The 24092-nt window shown below is 45.9% G+C and overlaps 1 protein-coding gene and 1 long non-coding RNA gene across 15 annotated transcripts in view; one reads left to right on the top strand and one right to left on the bottom strand.

The window, feature by feature from the left end:
* Nucleotides 1–24092, top strand: part of DLGAP1 (DLG associated protein 1) — an 889834-nt gene that overhangs the window by 794075 nt on the left and 71667 nt on the right. The gene's annotated exons all lie outside the window — the stretch shown is intronic.
* On the bottom strand, nucleotides 5149–23307 carry LOC118519958 (uncharacterized). Its single transcript, XR_004909440.2, has 5 exons — nucleotides 22890–23307; nucleotides 11256–11387; nucleotides 8324–8411; nucleotides 7303–7557; nucleotides 5149–5459 (listed from the first exon to the last, which is right to left on the bottom strand). It is a non-coding gene; the product is annotated as an uncharacterized LOC118519958 (long non-coding RNA).

Genomic DNA, 24092 nt, shown 5'->3' with positions numbered 1-24092 from the left:
TTCTTTAAGAATATTAGAGAAAGAGCCCTTTGATAAAATAATAAAATAAATACATTATAAGGCAACCTATCCTTTTTTTTTTTTAAGATTTTATTTATTTATTTATTTATTTAAGAGAGAGCAGGGGCGCTCCCACACAGGCTGGTCGACGGCTGGGGGCGGGGTGGGGGGGAGCAGAGGAGGAGGGAGAAGAAGAGGGTAAGAATCCAAGCAGACTCCACACTGAGCACTGAGGCTGAGGTGGGACTCTGGGCTCGATCCCACAACCCTGAGATCATAACCTGAGCTAACACCAAAAGTCGGAAGCTCAACGACTGAGTCACCAAAGCACCTCTAGTCTTTACAAAAACTACCCTCTGTCCCGTTTCCCCCCCTGAAGAGTCTGTTATGCCCTCCTGTTGGAGAATCAGCTGGATGATGTTTGAGGTTGTAGAACCCAGGGGAATGATTACAGAGATAAGGTAGGAGGAAGCACGCATGCTCAGAAAGCCCCTTCTACCTCATGGATCTGTAATGGGGGAGAACATAAAGAAAGACTAATGAACATTCAGACTGAAAAATCCACTCCCTGCATTTTTGTGCTTGGGACCTGGCCCTTGTCTGAAGCCCTACAACTTCTCCAGTCTGTTTGTCCCAAGAGCATACGTAACCTAAGTATTAGTCATCACACACCAGAAATAATTGGTAAAAAAAAAAAGTTAATAATGCTAATAAAATATTAGTACTATTTTTATAGACGATGTAATTCTCTCAGAATTAAATGTTTAACAACTTGAGATGGAATTCACAGACCATAAAATTCATCCATTTAAAGTATGTATTTAGATGTTTTGGGGTTTGTTTTAGTAGATTCAGAGTTGTGCAACCATCACCCACAATTTAAGTTCGGAACATTTTCATCATCCCAATTAGTCACTCTCCACTCCCTACCCCCAAACCTAGGCAACCACTAATCTACTTTCTGTCCCTCAGAATTAAAATTTATGCTTCTGGTTTAACTGCCTTAAAGCAAACTATTTTGTATCATGAATCCTTGAAGCTGTTCCAATTCTAATCTCCTGAAAATAATTCAGGAGAATTATTGCTAATTCAGCCTCCAACTGTTTCCTTTGGGGCATCTGTGTGGCGCCACCTTGAGGAACATTACACATGCCAGGCAGCTCCATGACAAATGCCTGACCAGGAGGTGGTCTCTCCCCACCACCATAACCCACTCAGGCCCAAACACACACACAGCCTCTAACAGGATGTGAGGATAGAAAATGCCAACACAGCAGCATATAGGTCTTGGCCACCAAAGCTAATAGGTGGAATATATCCATTCCTAAGATAACCTCATGAATAGCTGTAGAATTTGGCAGGCATGCAATCATAGGCGTATAATGGGCTAGAGATAGATTTCCATGGAGGAGGAAGAGAAGCCTGCTTGGGAGAGAAAATGGAGAACCACCTCCTTCGGGAAGCAGGCCAGTAATGTCCACTGCCAAGAACCCTGGCTAGGTGGCAGGAGAGGCTCTGTGAGGTGGGCACTGAGAGGATGCAAGGGCTCCTTGTTTTGGTTCTTCCCTTTCGCACACTCTGTGCATGTGGTGGTAGATTTTCTTCTACAAGCATCCGTGAAAGACCATGATTTTGTCTTTTGGGATGGGAGAAGCACCCAATGAAAGCTGCCTGGGGCTCTGTAGTCTATTTCTTGGAGTTTAGATTATTTTGCTCTTGAGGCACTGTCTCAGTCTTTGGAGGCTGCTAGAAAAAATACCAGAGTCTGGGTGGCTTCACAACGGACATTTGTTTCTCACTGTTCTGGAGTCTAGAAAGTCTGAGATCAAAGCGCCAGCAGGGTCAACATCTAGTGAGGGCTCGCTTCTTGGGTTGCAGGCAGTAGCCTTTTTGCTGTGTCCTCACATGACCTTTATATGTGGCGAGAGAGAAAGACAGGCATCTCTTCTTGTAAGGACACTAATCCCATCAGGAGGACCCCTATCCTCATGACCTCATCTAAACCTTATCACCTCCCAAAGGCCCCACCTCCAAACACCATCATTTTAGGGGATAGAGCTTCGATGTAAGAATTTAGGGAGGACACAAACATTCACCCTTAGGTGATATGGCCTAAATCAGATGTAATATTGTGACCAATCCTTCCCTTGGCTTACAGAGAATAAATAGAATAAACTTGAATTAAAAGGGGGCAGGATATTCTTCATCTGTTCATTTCCCTTGTTCTTATAATTAGTCTTTATCGTGACCTTTGGGGGCATCTTGAATCTTTTAAAAATTAAACTGTTTCTGTGGAGGTAAAAATCAACAGGCTTTTCCCTTCTAAGAAAGGTAAATTTTCAAGTTTGTGGGATTCGGGTGGTGAGTGAGCGAGCCACAAAGTAGTGTCGTACAACTCAAAGAAAATGACAAGGCAGAAGTGAATGGGCAGCCGGGCTGTTCCCCTTGAAATTCCAGGGGCTCCTTGAGCCCCTCTGGTTCCCGGAATGCTGTCACTCGGCTACCTGTGGCGGCTGAGGAAAAACCCAGCAGCTCCCCTAAGGGAGCCAGGGGCCAGATCCCCAAAGTGATGCCCTCAGAGCCCCGCACGTGCTCGGTGGCACAGGCGAGCACAGAGTGGCCGGTCACATTCTGGCAGCATGTCTGCAGGCGAGACCCCCGCTCACAAAGGGACCGTTCACACCCTGGTCACCGGTGCCCACTGTCTTCACAGAAAAGGCTGACATGACCCGATCGGCCGGGCTCCTTTTGTGTGTCCTGAGAAAGGAGGGGCAGAGGTGAGAGGGGGAAAGCCTGGGTTCCCCTGAGCGCCGGCATTTTATTAATCTCATCTCAAGGGCTGTCACTCACCCAGGAAGGTCCTGAAGGCACCTCACTTCTGTTTCTGAAGCAGCAGGATGCGGTAGCAGCTGTCTGGGTGCCCTGGAGGCCCCAGGAGGAGGCAGGTAAAGTATCGGAGCCACCCGGACTGGGCACTGAGGGGGACATGGGAACAACCAGCTCGGGACCAGCCACATCCCCCCCACTGCTACGGAAAGTTCCAGCAGCTGGGAAGCGCCAAGAAACGCCTTCACATTATAGGTGACTTTTCCTCATCACCGAGCCTTGAAGAACCCGAGAGAGAGGTATTAGCAGCACTTAAAATGGGCTGAATCCCTTATAAGGATGAACTTGTGATTTGGATCCCTGATACATGTGAAGCCTGGAAATAGACTAAAATCAGGGCTGGAGTAAATAATAGCTCTTTGTTGCAATTAACAACATGAATTACAATTAATGACAATAAGTAACAATAGTATAAGCATTGACTTCACCTGGGTGGCTCAGTTGTTAAGCGTCTGCCCTCGGCTCAGGTCATGATCCCAGGGTCCTGGGATCGAGCCCCGCATCGGGCTCCCTGCTCGGTGGGAAGCCTGCTTCTCCCTCTCCCACTCCCCCTGCTTGTGTTCCCTCTCTCGCTGTGTCTCTCTCTGTCAAATAAATAAATAAAATCTTTAAAAAAAATAATAATAATAAGCATTGACTTCGTTCTAGGCCCTGCCCTAGGACCTTGGCATACATTATTTCACTAAATTTCTCACCACCTCTATCAGATAAGTACTTTAGCATGCCCGGTTACAGACGCAGAGATTCAGTGCCCAAGATCACCCAGCTAATAGGAGGCAGAGCCAGGACTGAAACCCATGTCTGTCTGATTCTAAAACTTTAAGCTGTGCCTGGAAGGGATGACGTTACTCAGGCTCTCAGAAGCGAGTACTTTTTCCAATTAGCCAGGTCAGGATTGAGCAAGGAGTTGGTAGGAAATAGCCACCTGCTGCCGCCCCAGGCTGGGACAAGGGCAAGGCCCTGTCACCATGATCTAGCCTTATTCTTGGTCTTTCCCACAGGCACAGGCTGTGTGAAGGGGGTGGGGACCTGTAGGGACATGGAGACTGAACTCTGGGCTCCCCCTCATCCTGCTTTCCCATGCAGACCCCATCTTGGGGTTGAGAACTTTGCCCATCCTTCCCAGATTCCAAACCAAGCATAAATCACAAAATAACTAATCTAAGTGTAGATTCAATAGGAACACATCCACTTTCAAGGGTCCCCAGGTACCCATCACTCCTTAAGAACCAGCCCAGTGCCTGGGTGGCTCAGTCATTAAGTGTCTGCCTTTAGCTCAGGTCATGATCCCAGGGTCCTGGGATCGAGTCCCACATCGGGCTTCCTGCTCAGAGGGAAGCCTGCTTCTCCCTCTCCCACTCCCCCTGCTTGTGTTCCCTCTCTCGCTGTCTCTCTCTCTGTTGAAAAATAAATAAAATCTTTAAAAAAAAAAAAAGAACCAGCCCAGGTCACTTACTTTTAAGGTGAACCCTGGTGTGCACTGGAGCCACCTGAATGCTCGCAGAGCCCACCTGGGGGGTTTCTCCATCAGTAGGTCTGGGGTGTAGCCAGAGAGTCTGAGACACAATTTCCAGGTGCCCTGACACTGCGGGTTAGACCACCTTTGAGAACCACCACTTTCGGGGATGGAAGCTTTAGCTCTCTCATTTCATTGTGGGGCACTTACCACTGCCCATGTACATGTGATAGCAGCTCTTCCCAAGGACTTCCATCCTCACCACCTGGGCTGGTTTCCCATGGCTGCTGTAACAAGTTGCCATGATCTTGTGACTTAACACCAATCATCTTACAGCTTTGCGGTCTAAAATAGGTAGGCAGGGCTGCACTCCATTGTGGAGGCTCTAGGGGAGAATCCACTTCCTTGCCTCTTCCAGCTTCTAGAGGCTGCTTGGCTACTTGTATTCTTGGCCTTGTGGCCGATGCATCTCCAAAGCCAGCAGGATGTAGCATCTTAAAACCTCACGTCCCCCATCCCCTTTTCTCCCCAACCCGTTTCCACCAACACCTCTCCTTCTCTGATCCTGACCCTCCTGCCTCCCTCTTATAGGGACCCTTGTGATTACATTGGGGCCACCTAGATAATCCAGGATCATCTTGCCATTTTAAAATCCTTAACTTAATCACGTTGGCCAAGTCCCCACTGCTGTGTAAGGTAACACACTCACAGATTTCAAAGATTCAGAATTTAGAGACTATTGTTTGGCCTATTGCCCCACCCACTCTACCACCTGTTTAAACAGCAGGTGTCCCTCCTTCCCACAAAAGAACACCCAAACAGTATCGGGATTTGAGCAATGCAATCCTTCTTACTTTCCCGGTAATAAAGGTCCTTTATAGGACAAAGGTCTTGTCTTTTATTACAAGAGGGAAGAAGTTAGTGAAGTGCCCATCAAGATGAGCCTCTTAAGACCATGCCCCAAACACCAGCTAAGTCTCCCCATACTTGCCAGACTTTTTAGAATCTAGAGCCGCCGTGCCTCCTCTTCAGAGCCAGGAGCCTCCGGTGGCCCCACTGGGCTTGTTCACTCCGGGCTCAGTCAGAAGCACCCCCTTCCAAACCTGCTAGCAGGCCGCTTGTGAAAGACACAGAAAGAGGAACTGAATTAAAAGTCTTTCTTGCCTTTTGAATTTCTGATTATTACCTTCAGAATTTCTGGGCTGAGGTCCCAACCTCAAGGCTGTGAAATTTCTGTTGGTGGGTATATTAATTTGCTGAAGCTGCCATAACAAAGTACCACAGATGGGGTGGCTTAAACAACAGAAATGTATTTTCTGACAGTTCTGGAGGCTGGACGTCCAAGGCCAAGGTGGGGGCAGGTTGCTTCTTCAGAGGTCCCTCTCCTTGGCTTGCAGATGGCTCCCTTCTCCCTGTGTCCCCACATGGTCCCTCCTCTGTGAACATGTGCCCCTGGTGCTTCTCTTTTTTTTTAAGATTTTATTTATTTACTTGACAGAGAAAGAGTGAGAGAGCACAAGCAGTGGGAGCGGCAGGGAGCCCAAGGTGGGGCTCAATCCCAGGACCCTGGGATCATGACCTGAGCTGAAGGCAGATGCTTAACCTACTGAACCCCTCAGGCGTTTCCTTCCCCCCCTTCTCTCTCTTCTTATAAGGACACCAGTCTTATTGGATTCAGGCCCACACTAATGACCTCATTGTAACTTAATCACCCCTTTAAAGACCCTGTCTCCAAATACAGTTGTTCTGATGTCCTGAGAGTTGGGGGTGGGCGTGGAGACACAGTTCAGCCCGTATCAGTGGGCTGGGGCCCTAGGAGATTCCAGAAGGTTACTTCTAGTGTATCAGGTGGGCTAGATAGAAGTAGCATGAGGGTCGGGGAGAGGAAGGCCAGGCTGTTGAATTTAAGAGAGTGCACCTCAGCCCAGAACGGCCTTTTTGGTCTTAGATTAGGGGTGGAAGGAACACAGAGAAGGTCAAAGTAGCCCCCAAAGGCTCAGGCTCAGTCTGCGTGAGCAAGCAGCAGCATTTAAGGCCCACCTTCCCCAGAGCCAATTCTCTGCAGGTTTTTTGCTTAATACATAATTCACAGCTAATCACAGAAAGTCCACCAAGTCCTTACACACCGCCGACACAGGGGAACCCAAGGCGCAGACACGGAGCGTTTGTGTTTGAGGCTCTGAAAGGGCTGTGTGAGAGAAAGTGATTTCATTCTCCAGGCATGGTTCTGAGAGGGAAGTCAAACTGCCCACAAGCTGAAACAAACCGAACAGCCTTATCTTAGTCTTGATTCCCCGCTCCTCTTTCTTCAAAGCCATTTAGAGGCAGGACACTGCGAACTGTCACTGTCAGAGTAAGTGCCATTGCAAGGTCCTCCCAGGACATGCTGGGTCTATGACTCACAGGACCTGGAATCTCTGACATTTTTCCTTGACAAACCTTCATTACTTGCTGGTCAGACTCATTAACCAACATAGGCTTAAAATATATAAATATATAAGGACACACACACAAGGAAATAAGCCGGTCCCAAAAGAGACAAATACCGTATGATTCCACTTACACAAAGGACCTAGAGTGATCAAATTCATACAGACAGAAAGTGGAATGGCGGTTGCCAGGGGCTAGGGGAGAGGGAAGGATGGGGAGTTGTTTTATGGGGACAGAAATTTAGTTTTGGGAGATGACAAGAGTTCTGGAGCCTGCTTGCACAACAATGTGAATGTACTTACTGTAGACTTAAAAATAGTTAACATGGTAAATTTTGTGTGATATATATTTTAGCACAGCTTTTTTTTTTTTTTTTCCTTCCAAAAAGGCTGCTGGAAGCAATCATATAATGGAAAAAACACATGGCTGGGGTCAAGCCAACCTAGGTTAACCCCATCTCTGCCACTCACTAGTTTGGGGGCAATTTTCTGTTTTATTTCCATGTAACAAATCACCCAAAAACTTAGTACCTTAAAACAATAGCAATCATCTTGTTAGTCCTGTTTGTAAGGGCCAGGAATCTGGGAAGACCTTCTGCTGGGTATTCTGGTTCAGGGGCTCTCCCAGGCTTGCAGTTGGTGAGGCGCTAGAACTGGGGGCTTGCTGAGCATCTCTCTCTCTTCCAATAGCCTCAAGGCTTCTCCATGTGACTTTTCCACATGGCTGATGGCGGCTTCGGGGCAACTGGACGGCTCCTGTGGTGGCTCAGGGCTTCGGGCAGGCAGCTGCCCCAGGGAGAGAGGTAGAAATTGCATCACCTTTTCTGATCTAGCCTCAGAGGTCATACAGGTCACTGCCTTCACACTCCCTCAGTCAAAAACAAATCATACACCCCCCAGATTCAAAGGGAGGGGAACGAGACTCCACCTCTTGACAGGAAGTGGCAAAGTTCCAGAACAGGGCTTGGCCAGCTATGCCCTCAGACCAAATCTGGTTCACCTCTCCAGAACAGCCGCGCTCACTCATATGCATGTTGGCGTTGGCTTTGGCTTTGCCACGATGGCAAAGTTAAGTGTTTGGGACCAGAGAGTGCATGGTCCACAAAGCCTAAAATCTTTTTTTTTTTTTTTTAAGATTTTAGTTATTTATTTGTGTGTGAGAGAGAGGACAAGCAGGGGGAGGAGGGGCAGAGGGAGAGGGAGAAGCAGGCTCCCTGTTGAGCAGGGAGCCCAATGTGGGGCTCGATCCCAGGACCCCAGGATCATGACCTGAGCCGAAGGCAGATGCTTAACCAACTGAGCCACCTGAGTGCCCCAAATATTTACAGCTCTTTTTTTTTTTTTTTTAAAGATTTTATTTATTTATTTGAGAGAGAGAATGAGATAGAGAGATCATGAGGGTCAGAGGGAGAAGCAGACTCCCCGCTGAGCGGGGAGCCCGATGCGGGACTCGATCCCGGGACTCCAGGATCATGACCTGAGCCGAAGGCAGTCGCTTAACCAACTGAGCCACCCAGGCGCCCTACAGCTCTTGATAGAAAAGTTTCCTGACCTGTTCTGGAAGAATCTGTCAGAAAATACGGTTGCATCCACCTCTGGCAGGTTACCAGCCTCTCTGAACCTCTCCTCCATCTCCAAATCTGTAAAATGGAATGAAGGTCATGTGGAAAAAGTACTTAGCACAATTCCACGCCTACACAGGTAAAGTATAAAATGTAGTTCTTCCCTTTCCTGGCTTTATTATGATTTGAGAGCCACAGAATGATGTTTGTGGCCACAATAGGTCTATTAGCAGTGTCAGAAATTCCCAATTTTAGACACTCCTTGGAATTAAGGCAGACTTTACAGAGAACCTTTTTTTAAAATACACTTTTATTACTCTGGAGGAAAGAAATGTTTGCAAGAACTTTTCTAAAAATTCAATGCATTCATTTATCAGACTCGCTAGAGTTTTACCCTTCAAAGAGGGAGCATCTAAGGGAATGAAAGAGATCTGGAAAATTTGGAATTGATTGAGTGGGGAAGAACAGGGTGGCAGCAGATCTCCCTTTAGCTATGGAGAGAAAGACTCAGGAAATTTTACCTACTTTACATTTGTGCTCAGAGCTGCCTCTGCCTCAGACGAAGCAAAGGAAAATGTTTTCTTGGTCTCCCCTTACCCATCACCTCCCTTTCCCATTGCTCGGACTAGCTAGCTCCACTCCAACTGCCTGCCACCTGCCAAGGTCTCCCTTGGATTTTTCTCTCATCATCTGGCTATTGCTAAGGCCAATTCCCCAGCAACTCCCTCAAAGATTATCTGCGCACGACCCAGCTCTCCTCCTTGCACCAAATTCACAAAGGGGCATCGTAGAGCCTATTTATTAAGTGCCTTTGGATTCTATCTCTTTATAAGCAAGTTTCTATTTAAGAAAATAGAGACCCCCAATTAGCACTTACCATGGTAACATTAGACCTGCCAGTCCCAACTTTTCTACTCATTTATTCAAAACCATCAGTTATCAACTCTATGCAGCGTATGAAAAATTATTTTCTATCTCCTCTCCAAGTTTTGTTTGATTCCCATCACTTTTAAAATCCACTTAGCTTCACTCTAAGCAATGTTGGAAGAACTGTTTGTTTTTAATGCAGCTATTTGTTGCCATGTTATTTTTATATCAAATATTATGAGTGTTTTGGGGTGGATGCGAGGGGAAGTATTAGAGACCATTCCCTTTGGCCCTATTAATTTTTACAGCACTCCCCCCCTCTTATTTACTTAAATTTGCAATTTCATGCAAATTTTATAAAACTATCCCCAGAGCTCCAACTCAACATTAGCCAAAGGCCAACTCAATTTATGCTGCTCCAGGAAGAATTGTGGTTTGGGGGGCACCTGGGTGGCTCAGTTGTTAAGCGTCTGCTTTCGGCTCCGGTCATGATCCCAGGGTCCTGGGATCAAGCCCCGCATCGGGCTCCCTGCTCAGTGGGGACCCTGCTTCTCCCTCTGCCTGCCTCTCCCCCTGCTTGTGCTCTCTAATAAATAAATAAAATCTTAAAAAAAAAAAAAAAGAATTGTGGTTTGGAAAAATTACTCAGCTGGCTCCCAAAAAAGTAACAATTGTTAGGACTGTTGCTGTTGTTCCTACTACATCTGCAGAGCACTTTGCAGTTTACAAAGGGCTTTCACACCTGCTGCCTCTTTCATGTTCACCGTAACAACTACCTTATAGTCATGGTCCCATTCTACAGATTACTATAAAATGAAACAGAATGCACTCTACAGATTGTTACAAATGAAGCACAGAATACTTAAGTGCATTGCCCGAGATCACAGACCTACCAATTTACAGAACTGGAATTCCGAAGACTTTTGCTTCATCCAGGCATTCCGTTCATTTATAAATTCATACCTTTTTTTTTTAAAGATTTATTTAATTTTAGAGAGAGAGAGCAGGGCAGGGGTGGGGGGAGAGGAAATGAGAGACTTAAGAAGACTCTGCACTGAGCATGGGGTCAGACACAGGGCTCTATCCCATGACCCTGACACCATGACATGAGCTGAAATCAAGAGTTGGCCACTTAACCGATTGTGCCACCCAGGCACCCCATAAATCCATACTTTCCAAGTGTCCTAGGCACAGGGCCCTCTCAACCAACACTGTTCCTTTTACTCCTTTCTCCAGAATGCCAACCCTTTTTTTCCTGAGAGAGATTAGGTTGATTTTTTTTTTCAAAGACTTTTATTTATTGGGGTGCTTGGGTGGCTCAGTTGTTAAGCGTCTGCCCTCAGCTCAGGTCATGATCCCGGGGTCCTGGGATCGAGCCCTGCATCAGGCTCCTTGCTCAGCAGGAGGCCTGCTTCTCCCTCTCCCACTCCCCCTGCTTGGGTTCCCTCTCTTGCTGTCTCTCTCTCTCTGCCAAATAAATAAATAAATAATCTTTAAAAAAAATTTTTTTTATTTATTTATCTGAGAGAAAGAGAGAGCATGAGCGGGGCGGGGCGGGGGGTGGCGGGGCAAAGGAAGAGGGAGAAGCAGGCTCCCTGATGCGGGGCTGGATCCAGGGACCCTGAGATCATGACCTGAGCCAAAGTCAGACGCTTAACCCACTGAGCCACCCAGGCGCCTTGGTTTGATTTTACATCCAAGACCACTTATAAAATAGAGTGCTACCCACATTTCACTTAAGCTCAAAATTTTTTTCTCAACAACATACTTCCTAATCTAATCTCCCTTTTGTTAGTAACAGCAAAATGGACTAAATGACAGACATTGAGATATCTTTGGTTGTTTAGTTTATTTTGTCCTTGGGAAATAATTAAAAATGAAAATATGTCTGAGATTGTCAGTGTTTCAGAAGTACTTTTATGACTGAAACTATTAATTTAAAGGTCACGTGAAATCAGAAGTTTGAGGGCATCTCTGGCAGGAGCACTGCTAGTGAATATACTGAACAACAGTTTTAGCCTCAGATTCAGTTTTGTCTCATCACATACCACTTACCTGGCACTAGACAAGATAAATAAGACACCTGGTTGTCATGGAGATGGGCTGGCATAATCTCACCACCTTTGCATGGAACTATCGCTTCGGAGTGTCACAGGCCTTTTGCACAGGATGCACCTGGCTTAGTAGCTGCTAAGACAAAAGGAAGGGATTTCTCTTATAACATTATCATGCTGTTACTGTATACTATTTATTGAGCACTTATTATCTGTCAGGCAATGTGGTGAGCATTTCTCATATGTTACTTCATTTTATTCTCCCAACAACCCCCTAAGGAAGGTATTCTAATCCTCATTTTACACAATAAGAAACTGATATTCAAAGAGAGTAAGCAACCTTCCCCAGGTGGCACACTTTTAAATCAAGGTCCCCCTCTAAAACTTACATTTTTTTAAATTTTTTTTTCCAAGATTTTATTTATTTATTTGACAGAGATAGCGAGAGAGGGAACACAAGCAGGGGGAGTGGGAGAGGGAGAAGCAGGCTTCCCACTGAGCAGGGAGCCCGAGGCGGGGCTCCATCCCAGGACCCTGGGAGCATGACCCGAGCGGAAGGCAGACGCTTAACGACTGAGCCACCCAGACGCTCCTAAAACTTACATTTTGAAACATCATGCAATATTGTCTCTCAGGCATGGAAAGCAAAGAAGTTGTTGTTTAATAGATTTCTAGTAATTTAAGTAGATAATTTTAGGGCTGGTATCTTACCCTATTACCCTAGTAATCTAAAGAAATCCAGTTGACAGGCCTTAAGCAGAGTTTGGAGAGGGTCTGCAACTTTAAATTCTCAAGTACTTGAACTTAGAGTAAGCAGGTCCCATGCATATCCTGCCCTCCCACCCTCTCTGGCTGGAAATCATGAGTGTTGGTTATGAAGGCAAAGGAAAACATACTTGCAAGTGCTTTTGTTTTTGTCTTGTTTTTGTCTTTTCTGAACTCTAGAGAGCATGAAAAAGTTTTAAACCACTAATAAGGATCTATCCCGCAAGACATCAGAAATTCATGGCAATTTCTGCCTCTTCCAAAGCTCAAGACAGCAGAGGCTGGAGGTAGTCACAGTGTATGATTTGAACGAGTGGTGGAAGGTGGAGGGGTGCAGGCCCTCTGGAGACAGCCCCAGCTGGAGGCTGCAGAGCTGCTGGGATGGGGTACAATGGCAGAAGGCTGGTAAGGACTCAGCTGAAGAGCAGAATGGGCAAGGGACAACTCTGCACCCTCGGAAAGTGTGTCTAGCTTATAAAAGATGCATCACCTTCATGGTCAATTACATCTTCTCTGTGCATCTCCTATTCGTAGGTGGTTACTGGGCTGCCATGGGAGAGCATGGAACTGCTTGAAACTGGGCAGTGAAGGAAGGCTCTCTAAAGAGAGAATTTATGAGTTGAGACCAGAGTGATAAGATCAAGTTTTAATATTAGACACCAGGGAGAGGCAACTGAAAATGTGTTCATGCCTGTAACATCTGTGCCGGGCCCTTCATGTTATGGAAACCCAAACATCTGAAAAGTATAGAATTTCCCCCCTCGGGAAGTTTGCAAGATGGTTTTTTGTTATATTTGAATATTGTTGTATCCAATAATGTAGGAAGGAGAGGAAGGGCAAAGAGCCTACCTCCTGGGTGTCAGACAGAAGTGCCACACTGTGTCACCTTACACTATATTCACTTTCTCATTCATCTCATTACACCATGAGATCATCAGTGTCACTGCCCTAACTCAGCAGATGAAAAAACAGAGGTCAGAAGAGTTGAATCCTATGAGGTCATGTAGCCTCTAATTGGCAGGTCAGGATTTGCACCAGGTCTGGCTGACTTTGAAGAACGACCTTTTCCAGTCACCACGCTACTATGGATGAAGTTGGGCCACCAAGGCTGAAAGTCTTTCTGAAATAGAGAAATCTTGGTCTGGTGATATCTTGTATAATAGAATTTGTCATACAGAATCATTTAATCCAAGAAGTAAATAGAGTAGTAAACAAAGATCTACCTGATCACTAATTTTCCTCATTCTCGTCCAAGAGCATTGGAATAGTACTGTAAAAAGCACTGCGATGAGGTTTGTTTGTTTGTTTTGGGGGTTTTTTGTTTTTTGTTTTTGTGTTTGTTTTTGGTTTTTTTTTTGGAGAGAGTGTGCGTGAGCACAGGGGGTTGGGGGCGGGAGGGGCAGAGGGAGAGAGAATCCTAAGCAGGCTCCACACCCAGCACCGAGCCCAACACAGGGCTCGATCTCATGACCCTGAGCTCATGACCTGAGCTAAAGTCAAGAGTCGGATGCTTAACTGACTGAGCCACCAGGCGCCCCTGTGATGGATTTTATAATAAAGATATGTAGGAGCTACTAATGGAACACAAACGAAGTGAACCTTGATGAATGAACAGGAGTGCTCAAGGACGCTTAGCATATATAAATTCATTTGCATAAGTCTAAGTCAAATAAATAAGTAAATAAAATTTTAGAAATAAAATCAAAGGGACTTAGATGGGAAAGGCATTCGTTTTCTCAAATAATAGCAAATCTAGAGGTAAGGCAGCCAATGAATATATCCAAACCAGCTTCCTGCCATCTTTCCACCCATCATCCTCAGTGTGGGTTTGTCTGCTCAGGCAGATGCCCCTTGTGGTCCCCAGATGGCAGCCATACTTCAGGGTATCTCTTGCTGATGACAACGTCCAGAGGAAGAAAACGAATGTCCCTGCCTTGTGTTGCTTTAACTAGGGAGGTAAACCTTCCTAGAATCATTCCCATCAGATGTCCCTTCAACGAAGATTCAGCCTCCAAATCTAGGGCAGGGGCTGACTTCCCAAAAAGTCATGGCTGCTTGGAAAAGTTAACAGCACTGAGGTCCTGCTGGCAAGGAGGGCGGTGATGAGAGAGCAAACAGCAATGTGGGTGCCACAGGCAAGAAGACATGTAAAAAAGATGGCATTCTGGAAACAATAAGCTGTTAGGTGTGAAAACATCAGGAGTTCTATGCCAGTGTTCATGGTATCTTATGGGTCAATGTTCCTTAAGCTCCTAAAGACAGTGAAATATCAAACAATATTAAGAGGCTTTCATTATTTTTTTAAATGTGGGATTCATATAAAATTTCCTTCAAAACCAGGGCACCTGGGTGGCTTGGTTGAGCAGCTGCCTTCGGCTCGGGTCATGATCCCAGGGTCCTGGGATCAAGCCCCGCATTATTGGGCTCCTTGGCTCAGCAGGGAGCCTGCTTCTCCCTCTTCCTCTGCCCCTCCCCTGCTCCTTCTCTCTCTCTCAAATAAATAAATAAAATCTTAAAAAAAAAATCCTTCAAAACCAAATGGTTAAAAAAAGAAAAAATACACAGCAATATATATGGTAAAAATGAAATTAATTTAGTCAGGTGTCACAACAGTGATGACCTAATAGTGTATCTAATTGGTATTCTGACATGTATATGTTTTTATAATTACAACATATGTTTTTATGATTACATTAGTAATGATTTTTTTAATTGGAAAATTTAGAGAAGCCCAAAGAATAAAGTAAAAATCATCCATAAGCACATCACATGGCTCTAACTGCTTCATGTCAGAGTACACAGTTTTATACAGAATTACAACAGTGACTTTTTTTCTTTGTTAGCGTGCACTTTCATGTCAATTTCTTCTTATCATAATATTCTGTCAAATTTTCTGCCAAACAAAGGCAAGCTACTGCTGATCAGTTTAGGGAAAAGAGCAACAGAACTGCTTCTAAATTAAAGAATTTAAAGTTGCTGTTTTTGTTTCTTTTCTCCCCCTAAAGAGGTAAATTTCTGTAGCCTTTCTACTTAATAGAGCAGGTTCTCTAAACCCAGACTCTGTAACATACGTAAGTAAGGCAAGTGGCAAAGTGCTGGTGTGGGATGCTGCGAGAGCAGCTGCAAGCACTGGAGCAAGGTCTCTTCCCAGCGAGATGCAGAGTGGTTTATGAGTCAAGGTGGCAGGTCCCAGCACTCAGAAGGGGATAAGGATGTGCTGGTTGGAACCTTCAGGAAGGCTGTGTCTGTCCCATGGGCTTTCATGGAATGACCACTACAAGGGGTCGTGGGGATGTGCAGATTTCTTTACTTTTTCATTTCCAATATAAAAAGGAAATCTGAACATCTCTCCATATAATAGCAAACAACAGCAAGACTTCTCTTCTAATGTCGGAAACTGCCTGGGCAGGACTCCATTATTAGAGGTTGCTGTTTTATTTTAAGTCCCCTTTTTCTTTCCAGGGAACTTGATGGTTTTAATGACGAAGAGTAAAAGCAGTCGGGAGGATGCAGAGTTCCAAGGCCCTTTTGAAAAGTGAGCAGGAAACCCAGTTATTCAGAATCTCCAAAGCCCTAGACTTCATGTGAGACTTTCTCCTGTGGGCAGACCGGTCAGCTGGAGAGTGACAGTTTCTGTTCAGTATCTTCAACCCTTGCTCCAAGTGTATCCAGCAGCGTGGAAGCAGGCATAAGGACAGAGCCAGTGAGACCAATTAGAAAAGTGTTTCTCAGAATATTGTGGCAAACAAAATTCATTTTTACCTGTTGCCCAGAATGTACACAGATCTGGATGCACACACAAACTGAAACAAGTCTCACAAAACAGTACTTACTTTTTCCTTTGTCTGACGCAATCTCACATTTTCTAATCTGCTTCATTTTTTAAATGGTGAAACTGCATGACCCACCTCAACTGATTTCATGACCCCTGAATAAGTCACAACTGGTGGTTAGAGAAACCGTGAGTTAGGAAGTTGCTGTGATCCTCCAGAGAGGAGGTAATAGGATCTAGTAAAGCAGAAAGAGGGCTTGTAGGAGGTAGAAAGATTCCAGACGGATTTAAGAGGAGGGAGGACTCAAAGAAATTAGAGATAATGCCCAGTTTGGGCTTGAGCTCTGGGTAGATAAAGGGATCATTTGCAGAGATGGGTAGCGTTAACTGCAAGACGTAGTATGAGGGTCAAGATAAGGAGCATTTGAGGAATGCCCCTTTTTGGGGTAAACACAAATGTCTCCCTGAATTTGAAGCAGAGCGAAGAAAAACTAAGGACCACATTACATAACTCCAGAGTATGTTCAACTTTTGCTAAAAGAGAGAGCAAAATGGGGCGATGGAAAAAAGGCAATCATTAACGGGGAGGAGTGGGCTCTGAGCCTGCAAATTCTACTTGGAAAGGACAGTCCGGCTCCAATTCCCAGGGAAACAGCCCAGATCAAAGACTCACCTGGCGCTCTGCTATTGGTGCGCACAGGGCTTTTGTAAGGCTGAGAATAGGGTAAGGATAGCCTATGGCTTTTCATTTACCAAACCCGTTGGCAGGAGTTCACTTCTTTACGCACAAAGTTGGCGTCAAATTTAGAATTCCCCATCACCAGTTCAGAAACTTAACAGGCATTTCTCAGGCACTTCTTAGAAAAATGGGAATCCATTAACTTTATTCTTCATGCACGCTCTCTGACAGCATCGGGTCAAAGGGACTTTTTTCCTTCCCCTTTTCATAGCTTCCACAGTGGCAATCCTTCTCCTTCTAAATCTTTTCTTTTACAAAACAATAGGGAGTGGTGGTAGCCTGTGGCTAGTTGAAGATTTCGAACAATAGGTGTTTCTGAGCCGAGCTTATTGAAATGGTCTTGTCTGTGTCCTGGGGGAGATTGTAAATGAGATGTCAACAGGAGCTCTTTTGTGCAGATGGCATTCAGCCTGAAAGAGAGGAATTTCCTTACTGTGCTAGTATTTAAAGTAGATTTGTTGCTGCTTTTGCTAAAACTTTTTATCCAACTGCCTGAGCTAACAGCACTGAATGAGTCACTCGGTGTGATTGTGACTTCCTTCCCTCCTTAGCAAAGCCCTGACTCAGTCATTTACATTTAGAAAGGAAGACTCCTAAGAAGATTTCTTGGATTTTCATCAGTTTGAGCCTCTTTTCTAGACCGTCACGTGGACCTGAGCTGTCAGCAATCCTGTTACCCCCAGGAGAGGGCAGCCTGGCCAGGCTGTTTTTCTCACTCCCGGGAAAACTCCTGGCTGTTTTGCTTGCTTGCTTTTAAAGTCCAAGGAGAGAGAGAGTTTCCTGCCTTAAGCCTTTTCCTTTCTCCCTCCCTTTTTTTTTTTTTTTTTGTAAATGACAGGCAATTTCAGTTTACTATAATTACCACGGAGGTTTGACTAACTCCACCCTTAGATGATAAGGCAACTGCTTTATTACCTCTCAGCCAGGTGCCTGAGGGTGACAGGACTTGCCTTTATCTGGAGACCTGACAAGGTATCAGCAACTGCAAATGGGCTGAATCTTTGAGCAGTGGCCATCCAAATGCTTCCCTTCTCTGTGATCCATTTCCCGGCTCTTTATTGGTAGTTACTTTCAATCCAAACACCAGCGCTGGTTTCCTCTAGTTTTTCCGCATTCCTGCACCTTGGCATGTCAGCCGTCATACTGCTATCGCAATTACAAACGGTGTAAATTACAAACCCCGGCCCCAAGCCTGCACCAGACTGTATTAACATCCTCTGGCTTGGTAGATTTGCTGTGGGTATAGTTGCCTTTTCAAAGAATTGAGGCTTGATATAATCTTTCACCTATGACCAGAAATCCAAAATAATCAAATCGTTTTGCCTTTACTTTCTCTGGTTCTTTTTTGAAAAGGAGAATGTTACCCCCAGCAGGAGGGAGTGCAGTGCTTGTTTTAGATACTGAACATTTCTAGTGCTTCATCTATGTATGTCTGCTGTTCTCTAATGTGTTTACCTGCCCCTCGGTTTATTCTTTAATTCAAGCTCTTACATGGATTATCTCCTATCAGGTTGGAAATGTGGTGTAAAAATGTGCGTTTTGAAAATAATTTTGGGGGCGCCTGGGTGGCTCAGTCGGTTAAGCATCTGCCTTCAGCTCAGGTCGTGATCCCAGGGTCCTGCGATCCAGTCCCCATGTGGGCTCCTTGCTCAGCGGGGAGTCTGCTTCTCCCTCTGCCCTGCTTGTGCTCGCTCGCTCTCTCAAATACATAAAATGAAAGAAAGAAGGAAAGGAAAGGGAAAGGAAAGGAAGAAAGAAAGAAAAGAATTTTCAAACTGTGTGTATTAGGTAGGGCTCCAGTGAGTTAAGAGCGCCTCTGCAGAGAAACTTCTAGGTGAGTGTTCTCAGCTGCATGTTACTGAGCATGGTGCCCAGCCTGGACCTAGTACAGAGCCACCGTCCTGTGAATACAAATTATGGTGGGTCGAGAAGAACATTGGTTTCATTTATTTTACTGGGAAGTAACTATAGCCTGAGGGCAGGGTGTGAGAATGAGAAAGAGAATGACAGAAAAAATGAGTGAAAACACATCCACGCAACCTTGCAAATATGAGGTGTTTATCTTCAAGAACACGTAAGACTGTCCCATTCTGTGGTTTATGTACACATCATTCCACCTTGTGGGGAAAGGTTACTTGAAAGCCCCTACTAGCATCCCAATTACCATTTTCACAAAAATCAAAACTAGATGTTTCTGAATACAGTGTGTGAAACCAATGAGCACCCAGAACTCCAACACGGTCAAGAAAAGAGAGACGATGTCAGGAGTATCATCAAACCTGATCTTGGATTTCTCTTTTCCTTAAACATATGGAAACCTTGCCCGCCTACAACGCAGAGTCCGCCACCACCCCTCCCCACCCATCCACCATCCCCCCATCCTTTCCATAGGCTTGGTTGGGACACAGCTCCAGGCAGGGCCTGAGATGCCTCTGAAGGAGAAAGTCCCCAGCTGGAGCACTTACTGCTCCAAGGCTTCCAAAAGGAGCAGGGAAACATCATTCCTTCATCTGCAATTCTGAAAGCCATTGGCCAAAACCTGACCTTGGAACTGCTTGCAGTGTGACTGGTCTACCTCTTCTGGCAGACAAACAGGTTAGAGTACGTGATTCAGAGGTGCTGCCCCAGACCCCCGGGGTATGGCAGGTATATTTGCTTTCTACAATCCAAAAAAGTTCTAAATTCCAAACACATTCAACCAAGAGAGTCAGATAAGGACTTTTAGATACAGCCAATATTCTCATACGGGTTCAAAGGAGAATCTTAAGGACAAAACTAGAAGGCAGCTATTTCAAATCTAAGTAAGGAGACTTAGGTGGGAAGAAGTCAGGCTCCAGCCAGACTCCACCCTGGAGAACCTGGGCAGCTCACCCTCTCCAGCCCCCTCCTCACTTGCGGAATTGGGATTCTAGGTACAGTGCCTGGCTCTCTTGGACACAGTGAAGGCGGACGAGGTGGGGGCAGGTAGACTAGTAAATCGATACCAATTTTAGTGCGGGCCTCATCAGTCTCCTAGGTTATTTTTATTAATTTTTGCCAAATGACAAAAATCCAACTGTAAAGTAGAATTTGTAATGCAATTTTTAAGGGGCCCTTTCCATACCAACTGTAAAGACTGACTGGAGGACCGAAGTTCTGTTTGTAGCATAGTATAGACAGACAGGCCTGGGGACACCTGGACAGGTCCTTCTCTGGATCTGTGTTCTCATCTGTCAGGGACACAGTTGGATAAGGAGGTGTCATTTTAAGCGCTGATTCAGTTATTTGAGACTCAGTAGCAGGCTGGTCTCCTTCCTGGGCTGAGTTGGCTGACAGAAACTGTGTTCTACAGATTAACCCAGGCAGTTTTCCTGTTTTTCCTTTGAAAAGGGGGGTTTCAGAGAGGAAAGAAGAATGGAGTGGGATGAATAATTAACTGCCTAACTACACACACCAGGGCGTCCTGTGGCCTCCCACATGCCCTGCTCTCCAGACCCAGATAATTACTCCTCATCGTGCTGAAACCAACAGGAAGGAATGGTGGATGCATTTTCTTTCTTCTACACTTCCCCACACATCCTGTTTTCCCAGGTTGGGGGATTTGAGCTTGCCTTGTGCAAAAGCTTCTGCTCCGGGCCAAGCCCTCCCTGCAGACACCCCCCCACCCCCCCCACCCCCCCCCCCCCCCCCCCCCCCCGGTCCATAGGACAGCAGAAGCAGGCAGCTGATAGGGCTGCCCTCTCTCCAAAGCCCAGGCCTTGACAGTGAGCAGGGGCTACCGACACATCCAGCTGGAAGTTCCAGTCAGGACTTAGCCTGACTGGACTCGTGACACACGCTGATTTGCACACAGGTCACTCGCTGCACAGCCAACTGACTTTCTCAAGCAGGACAAGTTGGCAATACGTGCCTGATACCCTGTTCCCATCGACCGTCAGCTACTCCATACAGACCCGGGGTGAGGTAGGCTTGAGTTCTACTTTGTTTACCAGACACCAAACAACATGGCAAGAGAGTCCTGTTTGGTTGTGTGATTCCACTCCAGATTTTTCCCTTTATTCTAGGCTCCAGGTCCCACTGTGCAGGTGCTACCAATTCTCATGAAATAAGACCAGGAGGTAAAGAAAGTTCTTGGCTCTCAGATATCCACCTTGTGCAAGCAGAGAATAGCAGAATATTAAGAGGGCAAAGAAAGGCAGATGCACGGGAAAAGAGCAGTTAGCATCATGGGCCCCTCCCGAGGCCATTTGCTGAGGGCCCGTGGGTAAAGCCAAACAGAGGATGGAGGAAGTTAGGTGAACAATCCATAGGGCTAACTGCTTTCAGGTGGCATTAGTGTGGGCTTTTTGCATACTAGCTCATGGTGAAAGTTGGCCAATCACAATCACACTCGGCCAGCCCTTGGCCAATGCCAAACAGAAGTGGGCATCGGTGACAGGAGATTCAATTGTAATATCCAACGTCACAGAAAATGGCTTTGCCGGGTATTCATTTCACTTCTACCCCAGTGACCTCCCTTTCCAGATTAGTAGTCCTTTTTTCTTTTTCTCCAGGAAATGTCTTCTCATCCCTGTTCATTCCTTCATGTAACAAGTACTTTACTACGGTACTCCCATGTGCCATGCACGTTCCAAGCACTGCAGTCATCATGAATAGAATGGACAATGCCTGACCTGCTGGTTCTTACATCCTTAACTATATTCCTTTCTCAGAATTCCTACTCAAGGAAAAAAAAAATTACCTACAGAGTCTATAGGAAAGTATCACTGTGAAGTGACATCTGACAAGAAATGAAAGCTAGCTGATGAGAAGCTTAAAAGAAAAATTTCCTTCCCCACTCCTGGCACCATCCTTACCCCAGGCCTTGTAGTCCTTAGTCTGCACTAACCTGAGGAGTTGGTAGACCAACTGCCCAAACAGGAAACCTTATATAATTTGCTAACCCCGACCTTGGGCCCTGAATCTTCCCCTCCTGTAAACAATCCATTCAATCCAGGAAAACCTGCAGACTGGCTGGGACAAATTTTGAAAAACACACACAATGTTACAAACATTGAAAAAAAAAAAAAATCCCTAAGTCCTAGAGGAAGTGACATATCTGACTCAATGGTAGAAATCACTTCATAAAGTGACGGAACAAATGGAAACTTAATCCTAACAGATGAAACTGCCAGGACAGTCACTTCTGTACATGGATGACTCAACAGCACCTGTTGGAAAGACCGGGAAAATGAGCCGTGAAATCCTGATCACATTCCCTTCTGGAAGCAATGGCCCTGCCTTGCAAATTAGTAAGCCCCGTGTTCTCAACATCCTGCCTTCAGTATTTGTGCCTAGATCTTAAGGAGGCTGTGACTCACCGTGGCTACTGGTCAAATGATTCTTACTCAGAGCTGTGGGCTTTTAATCTTTAGTACTAAATGATCTAGGCAAATACTAGCCAAATGTCTGTCTACTTTCAAGATGTTCCTCAGGCAACAACTGGTTTTCCATATGGTAACCCTCAATTTCTAATATTATTTAACTTGCTGCCAAGCTTCATTAAAAGTCCACATTAGAAGTTTTAGACCTCAGTCCCCTAACCTGGGCCTTCTAAAATGACTTTCCTCCAAACATCGTTTAACTTCCTTTAATTTTGTTAATTAATGGAACTTTCTGAAGAGCACAGTTACTTTGATCTAAACCTCTTGCTTAGTTTCCAGTTAACATTTCCAGAGGGAGAAAGAAAGGATGCCCTCACAACTGGCGGGAGCTATCAGCAGCTCACAACTGTAGCCTTCCCTCCAAATCAGAGACATCAGAAGGGGGAGTACCTGAGAGAAAGAAGACTGGTTAAAAATAGTGCCCTTGGCACTTCTGTGGGTGTTTGCCCCACACAGAGAATAAAAGCTAAACTGGTACTGCAGGCCCTACTCTCTGGGAAGCTGGGCCTGCAGTCTGGGAATCCTAAATAATCCTTACAAGTAGACTAACTGGAAGCCAGAGATGTGAATTAAAAATGTTCCTGCCCCAGAGAAAGGTTTCTACATACAAGTCACAAAATTACATAAAAATTAAAAATGCAAAATGCAAGTCCCGCCTGGCAGGAATCCTCAGTTTCTTGGCTCTTACTCCTTGCTGCCACCCACCTAACCAACCGGCTACAGCAGTTCTTGCTTTTCAACTTGCCGCCATAGAAAATGTTACCCTAGCTGCTGTTGAAAAACAACAACAAAAAACACAACTTCAACCCAGAGATCTTATGCTACAGCTAGGGTAAAATTTTTGGTAAGGCGAGAAGTTAAAAGGCAAGACGTTCTGAATCTTGACTAGCGCTCTTGATGTCTTTTTGGAAGACAAGTCTAGCAAAGATGTCCTGCCCTTCCCCTAGCGTGACTTACCTCGGGTCTGAGCCGCGGATTTCAGGGTACCTCGGTGATGTTCCGATCTTAGCCACAAGGCGGCACTCGAGAGCAGGGCTGCCCGCCGCAGTACCTTTTTCTCAGCTTCTTGGCTGGGGTGTGGGGCGGGGTATGGGTGGTGGTGGGGGGGGAGATGCTGCTGGCTTTTTTTAAAAAATCCATTTGTTCTCTGAGATGATGCCACTTGCCATTTTATAAAGCAAAGGTTGCCACGTTACCTGTTGCCAGGTTCCTGGGAGGGCTTGGGGGAAATGTGGGCGAGAAACGTACAGCACGAAGCCCTCCAGCTTGGTGCCTTTCAAGCTCTTTGGACGGGGCAGGCGCTGACGTTTGGAGAGCAGCTGCCGCGCATTGCCCGAGCATTGTTTGGTTGTAGTTCTAACAGAGGAGTGGCTGCCTGTTACATCATTTCCAGGCATGAAGTGCCTGGGGCTTTTTTCCCCCGTTTTTAATGAGTAACTCTGACCCCTCCCTCCCTGGATTTTGGTACAGTACAGGCACTGTGCGCCACAGCCTCACCTCAGGAAAGCCCAAGTTTTGTAGCAACTTGTTAAAACAACTTGGGGGCCTCTTAGAAAAGGAAAAAAAAAAAAAAAAGCTGTGACTCTGAAACAAACCTTCCCATTCTTCCCTGGGAGAACAATGTTGTGTTTGATTAGCAGCGGAGCGCGGCTGCCCCCGAGATCTGGTCTCCCGCAAGAGCCGGGCTGCTATCACATGAATAGATCTCCAAGCCAGACAAGCCGAGGCTTGGGGCATTTGTCTGGCATTAGGAAGTGTCTGGAATACTAGTAACTACCAACTGGCAAGTCCTATGACTAAAGAGTTATTACACCACCCCTCCCTCTCTGTCCACATTCCCTGCCCTTCCCCTACACGCTCACACAAGCGTGCTTTTTTCTACTTCGGCGGAGGAAAGGTTACTTAGTCTCTGTGGTTTCCGTGGAGGCCGGCTTTGGTGGAAACCGTTCTCATAGCCACGGCCCTGGAGCCAACACTAACCCGGAGAGCAGGCGAGAAGCCGGGTCGCGCTCCCCGGAGCCCCGCGCGGGCCCCGCCCTCTCACCGTGGGGCCGGCTCCGAGCCGACCACTGACCGCCGCACTTCGGGTGGCCTGGAGATGTTCAGCTGTAAATATTTTGAAACAAGGCAGCGATTTTTCCATGTGTTATTTTGTGGAGC

The sequence above is a fragment of the Halichoerus grypus genome, chromosome 13 (assembly GCF_964656455.1).
Source record: "Halichoerus grypus chromosome 13, mHalGry1.hap1.1, whole genome shotgun sequence".
Classification (NCBI taxonomy): domain Eukaryota; kingdom Metazoa; phylum Chordata; class Mammalia; order Carnivora; family Phocidae; genus Halichoerus; species Halichoerus grypus.
This window is presented reverse-complemented; position numbering and strand designations above follow the sequence as displayed.